Here is an 8,536-nt window from a genome sequence, read left to right on the forward strand (position 1 = left end):
TTCTTACCACACAGCCACAATACAAGTAGTATTTGAAGTTTACTACAGCTGTTCCAGTAGCATTTTATTGATACATTTATTGATTATCTCATAGCATAAATCCACCATCCTCAGGTATTTTTTTTTAAATATGCATAAGCATGCAAGGCAAATCCTTGAAAATGAGTTATTCAACAATTAACAAGATGAATAAGTGACATTTTTTTTTTAATAATTGAACTTACAGAGAAAGTAAAGAAGTGAACGGACATTCTAGAAGCAAGGAGATCAAAACAATCCTATTTTTCAAGTTTTTATCTTAATTAGTTTATAGTCCTGACCCTCTTTGAAGAAGAACCGGAAGCAGGTACGCTGTCCAAAACAATTCTACGAAGATCAGTGAGATAAGACATCAGACAATGGGATTGCTGAACGACATAAAGATGCCATCATCATTCCACGTTAATATATACACACATATAGACATATACATTCTTTACCATTGTATATAAGTATACACTGTAAATACAATCTTAACATCTTATGTGCTCAACCTTTGTGTTAAGAAGATGGATGTAACAAGCCTCAGATTGTGATGATGGGCTGTATGGATGGTGAAAGTTCTAATATCTATATTCATGAGGACAGGATCGGAAAATTTTGTTTTTACAGCCTAGGTAGGTATCCAGGTGAAGAGGTTTCGTTAGTGTAATTCTTATTTCTTTTTTCCCCTCAACCAGAGTCTTCAACTCTTACTGTTACTGAAGTAAAGTTTACACCTCTCCAGTTCTCTCCACTTGATGCCGTAATCCGCGACGTTTTCTTTCAATGAGTATATGTACCTTGCTACAGCTATGACATTTCGCCTCACCTGGCTATCAAAGGAGGACTTGAGTTTGTTAAACCTGGTTTTGAAAGGACCTTCTGTTGCACCCACATATTTCTGCACATTCGTCTTTGCTAAGATTCTTTCATATCTCCGCTTCATATACGGCGATTTCTGTTTTACACTTTAAACTCTGTATGAACATCCTGCCTCTATTTCAGGTATGGATGAACCTACCGAGATTTTCTTTATATCAGGTACGTAGCTGAAATAAACTTACGCGTTTGAGGTGAAGTATTTATCGGTTAAACTATAAACGATCCCACCTACGCAAGTTTATATTCAGGGAGAAGAGAGGGTATGAGCCTCAAAACTTTCAAGTTGTGTTTTTTCTTGGAGGAGTTAATGTCAGGTTAACTAATCTTAGCCTCAAAACCACCGGCAGCCCCAGCATTGTCTGATCCCTATTCAAGGAGCGTAATTTTAACACACAAAAAATTTTCTTTTTGAGTTCCTCTCACGAATTTTTTCTTCTGTTCTTTACGACATTCTCATCCCGAATGTGTCTCTTTGAGTCTTCCAGTGGCAAAGATTCATCGCTGTTTTCCTTTCAGCCCTTCGAATGTGTGCCGAGATTGGTTTTTCCAAACTTTCGTGTATGAAAGGAGATTATAAAATCGGTTTGAAATGGATCTATAACACTGTTTGTATAAATATTAAGAAGCCAACTCTGTTGACAAACATAGTAGTGCCTGCTTTTTTTCTAACTCGTATCATATTAGACGACCTACATACATACGTACATATATATACTAGAGTACTACCTAGTATACGACGTTTAATGTTGCGAATATGCTGTAGTCACAAAGGGTGATATCAATGCTACATTGGTACGCAAAGGTATTCATAAGCACATCTTAATATGATTAGTTATCGAGATTTGACTGGTTGCCGAAAAACGGTCGGGAAATGCGTCAAACATTAGTCTAATTGTCATTCATAAAACGCGTGATATATTCACCTATTTACATTCGAGATATGGAAAGATTGCATTAAAAAGATATGATACTTTCATATTTTCAATATTACATATGTGAAATAAAAGGGCGAGCTGGAAAAATCGTTTTGGCGCCGATCAAAATACTTAGCGGCATTTCGTCCGTCTTTACGTTCTGAGTTCAAATTCCACCGAGATTAATTTTGCCTTTCATCCTTTCGGGATCGATAAAATAAGTACCAGTTGAGCACTGGGATTGATCTAAACGATTTAGCCCCTAAACCCCGAAATTGCTGGCCTTGTGCCAAAATTTGAAACCAATATTGTATCTATGAAATTCACGAAAGCATGAAAATAGAAATTGTTAATGAACTTTCACTTGATGAATATTATATTATGAAATAATATTTATTCCCACTTAAATGTGGATGTTCTATTAGAACAAACTACGGAAGATAGCACAAGAGAAACTCTCATATAGGCTTTTGGTGCTAAATGCACACTTGTATATATATCACTAGCGGCGAGATATCTCTCCACCAACTCCGGCGCCGAGACCACCAGATCACGCGAGTTCGCTCTTACTTGGTCTCATCAGTGATGGACGCTCAACCGCTAAAGATAGAGTTGGTGGGGAGTTATCTATCCGTCAGCGTTATAAACACGTCAGCGATATAAAAGCGTATATGAAGTTTCTCTCGTGGTATCTACCGCCGTAAAGTTGACTACGGCCATGCTGGAGCACTGCCTTTAGTCGAGCAAATCGACCTCAGAACTTGTTCTTTGTAAATCTAGTACTTATTCTATCGGTCTCTTTTGCCGAACCGCTTGGTAACGGGGACGTAAAGGCACCAACATCGGTTGTCAAACGATGTTTGGGGGACAAACACAGATACACAGACACACACACACAGACACACATATACACAAACACACACAAACACACACACACACATATATATATATATATATACGACGGGCTTCTTTCAGTTTCCGTCTACCAAATCCACTCACAAGGCTTTGGTTGGCCCGAGGCTATAGTAGAAGACACTGAACCTGGAACCATGTGGTTGGTAAGCAAGCTACTTATTACACAGCCACTCTTGAGTCTATATATATATATATATATATTTATTCTTTTACTTGTTTCAGTCATTATGACTGTGGCCATGCTGGAGCACCACCTCGAAGGGTTTTAGTCGAAGAAATCGACCCTAGGATTTATTTCTTTGTAAGCCTAGTACTTATTCTATCGGTCTATTTTTTTACCGATCTGCTAGGTTACACGGACGTAAACTCACCAACATCGTGTGTTAAGCGATGGTGGAAGGGCAAACACAGACACAAAGACACGCACGCTTTGAGCGAGCGAGCGCGCACGCGCGCATACACACACACACACACACACACACACACACACACACACACACACACACACACACACACACACATGCACACACTCAAACACAAATATGCACACACACACATTCACATACACACACACATATATATATTACACGACGGGCTTCTTTCAGTTTCTGTCTACCGAATCCTCTCACAGGGCTTTGACGACTTACCTTATTTTTTTTGATAAAAACGGAACTCTTGAACGATTAAATAACTATTTCTAACATTGGTGCAAGGCTACAAATTTTGGGATCGATTTAGCAAACCAGGTGCATGATCTGTATGGCATATTTTACAGACCCCAAGATGGATAAAAGACCAAATCGATCCAGGTGCAATCTGAACTCGAAACGGAAAATAACGTGTCTAAAGACCGCAAGGCATTTTGGCTGACGTTCTTCTACCACCCACATACTTTATTTCTTTCTAAAATGTTGTTGGCACTCCGTCGCTTACGACGCCGAGGGATCCAGTTGATCCGATCAACGGAACAGCCTGCTTGTGAAATTAACGTGCAAGTGGCTGAGCACTCCACAGACACGTGTACCCTTAATGTAGTTCTCGGGGATATTCAGCGTGACACAGTGTGACATGGCTGACCCTTTGAATTACAGGCACAACAGAAACAGGAAGTAAGAGTGAGAGAAAGTTGTGGTGAAAGAATACAGCAGGGTACGCCACCATCCCCTGCCGGAGCCTCGTGGAGCTTTAGGTGTTTTCGTTCAATAAACACTCACAACGCCTGGTCTGGGAATCGAAACCGCGATCCTATGACCGCGAGTCCGCTGCCCTAACCACTGGGCCATTGCGCCTCCACTTCTTTCTAAAATAACACTCACAAAGCAGAATGTAACTTCACTTGGCAATGGTTGCATTTTTAATTTACTATTATGTGACATATTTCATAAACATTTTTTGAAAAGTAGAGAAATAACGTTGCATTTTGCTTATATAAATACCAACAAAATTCTTCTTAAAAGACGCTGTAATTGTGTTTGGTATATAACTTTGTCATAGTGATTTCTCCAAAATGGTTAGGGAATTTTCCTCAGATAGAAAGAAACTTCAGATTTTTTTTTTCTTAAGCAAAGGAGAAAGAATTATGACGTTTACAATTTTCCCAATAAACTTCCTGAAAATAAATGAAATAAAACACTTGCAATCGGTAATCGGAACACGATACTGCACTTCATCTTAATGACGCTTATGAATTTGTAAACAGTCTGTATAGCATTTCATAATTTTATCGACTCCTGAAAGGCTGAAAGGTGGAGTTGAGGACGGCAAGATTTGAACTTAGAGCGTAAAAGGGCCATAAATAAAAACCATAAGCATTTTCTTTGGCATTAGTGACTCTACCAAGCGGCACTGTGGCTGACTGATGTTTATATTTACGAACGTCACAAAATGAATTTTCCCATTCATCCCAAGTACCTTCGCCTCACGCCTACAGTCTCTCTCTCTCTCTCTCTCTCTCTCTCACACACACACACACACACACTGCATCAGCATAGATAACCACTTTGTGGGATAAACACTGTGCTGGCATACACACCAGAGACATGGAATGGGGAAGCAGAGCGAGTCTTGTGTTGCTTCAGTGAGATTTACTGAAATCAAAATTAGCTCACATTTAACAGGCTCATGAGCCAATAGTGCAACCAAAATCCATTTCAATTTTATATAAAGGGAAACAACTTAGTATATTCAAGGGAAGTAACTTTGAATAATTTCGCTTGTCGCCACAGAAAATTGTTAGCATAAATCCACGAGTATAATCCGCATTTTTTTCCCCAGAATTTAGAGGTCAAAATCCCTAGTGCGTACTATATACGAGGTTAAAAATGAAAACTATTTTCTAAGCAATGTCCGAGTCTCTATTTGCTGTCCGGCAATGTTTATTCAGACGCATTTTGTGATGTCGGGCTTGTAACTGATAGTGATAAATATGTAAAGGCAATTTACTTAATATTTATTTTTCACTGACGTTATTACTGTTATTACAAAGTGCACAAAAAAGCTACACGTTTGCATTATGTTATATATACAATAATAATAAAGGACGTTGCCGTATATATGTTTACAAACCAAGGATGTTATATAGACGTCTTTGATTCAAGTTAGAGAAGGGGTGCGTATTATACACAAGGTTTAGGTTTTTCAGAGGTACAGCCCCCTAAAAATCCCCTGTGTATTATACTCAAGGGCGGACTATACTCGAGGATTTACGGTAATTTAATATAAAGAAAATTGCTCCTAAAACAGTATCTATAGACATAGTATCAAACATCTCTTTGTTTTTAAAAACTTCCGGAGTTGTTTCCCTTAAGTAAGAAAAATTCAAAATGGCTCGTCAAATTAAAAAAATCTTAGAATATTTTTTTAATGAAAAATAGTAAAGGATACATTCACAAATAAGAAAATAAAGCGAAGCAAAATTTCAAAAATAATCAAATCGATATGAAAATCGTCTTACAAATATTTTAGAAGTATGTAAGCATGGAAAAAAACATGTCGACACAAGGTTACAAAAACATTATGCCATTTTCCTCAAAAATAAAAGAAAAAAATAAGTTGGTTTGGATTGTCGGTTGAACAAATATCCCTAAGGAAATTATACAAATGCATTCCAAAGTAGGTAAACCATTGACTTTAGATACCAAAACATCTGATGTAAATGAATCTGATTGTAACACAAGCCGAACGGAATCTGGAATTTTATCTGGAATTACATTGAAAAAATAAATATGAATAAATAAAAGAAACGAGGTTTCGAATAATTGTAATACAGACTTTTGGTATCTTAAAATCTGGGAACTGCATTTAAAATTGATCCGGTCTCAAGCGCATCTCACAACTGGTTATACATTTCTGTTCGGGTCATCAACAAATTGCAACATTGATCATAAGCTACTAGTATTAGCATAAACGAAAATTTAATTCAGTCTTTTAATTTCAAATTTAGAATCAATAACATGGTATCTGATATTTACCAGAAATACCCAATACATACATACATACATACATACATACATAGACACCATACCATACATACACACACATATATGTACTTATATATATGTATATATATATATATATATATATATATATATATATATAACAAATAAAAGGGTAAAGGGTTATTAATTCATTAATAAATTAATAATTAATAATTTTTACCAAGCCCTTCGGTATGTAAACACCATTATCGGTGAAGAACTTATTTAAAAGTTCTTATACATTTATAAACATAATTAAGAGATCAGCAACAATTGCTTCACCACATACCGAAGTTCAGAAATAGCAGCTATTTCTGAACTTCGGTATGTGGTGAAGCAACTGTTGCTGATCCCTTAATTATGTTTATATATATATATATATATATATATATCGTTTTGGGATTTGGTTTGCAAGATTCTTTATGTGAGTTCGTGTGTTGAAGTATATTCTGTTGTGTCTGGGGAGAGTCATTTTCATTGTGGCTTGCAATCTTTTCAATAGTCTTGACTCTTGAAAAGGTTGCAAAACGCCACGAAAATTTTAGGAAAATAAAAATAAGGAATTAGTGGAAATTTTACCGGTGAGTGTGTTAAATTATAAGGTACCAAAAGAAAATGACTCACCCCAGACACAACAGTATATATATATATATATATATATATATATATATATATATATATAAGCAATGTTAATTCTCTAAATGAAGTATTAACAGTAACTGCACGATAAAGTGAAGTATATTGCCACTTAAGTGTGGCTGACCCCTAGGGGTGGATGTTACTGTTGCTTTTAGCCCCAGGAGGACATCTCCTCCAGCTGGCTTATCGACACACTACTGTGTACTGTTTGCCAAGGGAAGTTATCCCTCTCATCGTGATCTGTAGCACGAACGGACCCGGGTTTCAGGGTTATTTCCCTTCGTCAGCGTTCGATAGCCACTGATCTTTGATGAGAGAGATAAATTCTTGGCAATCTTATGTATACTTTTCCAGTGAAATTCTTCACTGATATCGAAAAGGTGAAAACAAGCAATGTTAATTCTCTAAATGAAGTATTAACAGTAACTGCACGATAAAGTGAAGTATATTGCCACTTAAGTGTGGCTGACCCCTAGGGGTGGATGTTACTGTTGTTTTTAGCCCCAGGAGGACATCTCCTCGAGCTGGCTTATCGACACACTACTGTGTCCTGTTTGCCAAGGGAAGTTATCCCTCTCATCGTGATCTGTAGCACGAACGGACCCGGGTTTCAGGGTTATTTCCCTTCCTCAGCGTTCGATAGCCACTGATCTTTGATGAGAGAGATAAATTCTTGGCAATCGAACGCTGACGAAGGGAAATAACCCTGAAACCCGGGTCCGTTCGTGCTACAGATCACGATGAGAGGGATAACTTCCCTTGGCAAACAGGACACAGTAGTGTGTCGATAAGCCAGCTGGAGGAGATGTCCTCCTGGGGCTAAAAGCAACAGTAACATCCACCCCTAGGGGTCAGCCACACTTAAGTGGCAATATACTTCACTATATATATATATATATATATATATATATATAATGTTTTACTTGTTTCGGTCATTAGACTGCGGGCTTGATGAATTTTAGTACAATGAATCGATCCCACTCCTTATTTTTTTAAAGCCGGTCATTTAGTCTATTGGTCTCTTATGCCCAACCGCTAGGTTATGGGGACGTAAACACACCAACACCGGTCATCAAGCACTGGTGGACAAACATAGACACAATGTAGGTGTCTTATTAGCAATTAAAACCTAAAGACAAATTTATAAGCGTCGCTAAGCTGACAAGGATACAAACTGGTACTAGCATTGTTAGAAATAAGAGTTAAAACGACTCATTAGCCACAAAAATTACTAACTTAATGAGTTGACGAAGGAAACAGAGGTCCCTACTGTAATGAGACAAAGCTCCCTACTGAAGAAGCAGGGTTAAGCACAACTAGCGTCGTCAACTTATAAGAAAGACTATTGAAAGCATGTGCTATTTCAAAACGGTAGCCTTGTCGCCTTAGTGACGTTTATAAACTTGCTTTTAGATTTTACTTGTTAATAAGCCACCTACATTATGATTGACCGTTGACTGAACACTATTCAATTTTTTTTCTCCGTGTTTTTCTCCTTGTCTCCGTATTCTTTCTGTTGAAGAGCGTAGCTCGAAACGTCAAAGACTTTCCGTATTCCCGAGCGTCATACTAATATATCCTTTTGTTATTTACACCACCTGTCCTCGTCTGTTGTTATTATTTGTATATTCTCCTACATCATTTATAGTATAAATTTCTACCGTTTTGAAATAGCACATGCTTCAACGG

General features: G+C 37.4%; 1 long non-coding RNA gene across 1 annotated transcript in view; it reads right to left on the reverse strand.

The window, feature by feature from the left end:
- Positions 1-5,657: 5,657 nt before the first annotated feature.
- Positions 5,658-8,536, reverse strand: part of LOC149135643 (uncharacterized) — a 41,642-nt gene continuing 38,763 nt past the window's right edge. The window contains exon 2 of the long non-coding RNA XR_016241951.1: positions 5,658-5,931. This is a non-coding gene — a long non-coding RNA (uncharacterized LOC149135643). The remainder of the gene's footprint in view (positions 5,932-8,536) is intronic.

This window comes from Octopus bimaculoides, chromosome 5 (genome assembly GCF_046866305.1).
Source record: "Octopus bimaculoides isolate indiv1 chromosome 5, ASM4686630v1, whole genome shotgun sequence".
Classification (NCBI taxonomy): Eukaryota; Metazoa; Mollusca; class Cephalopoda; order Octopoda; family Octopodidae; genus Octopus; species Octopus bimaculoides.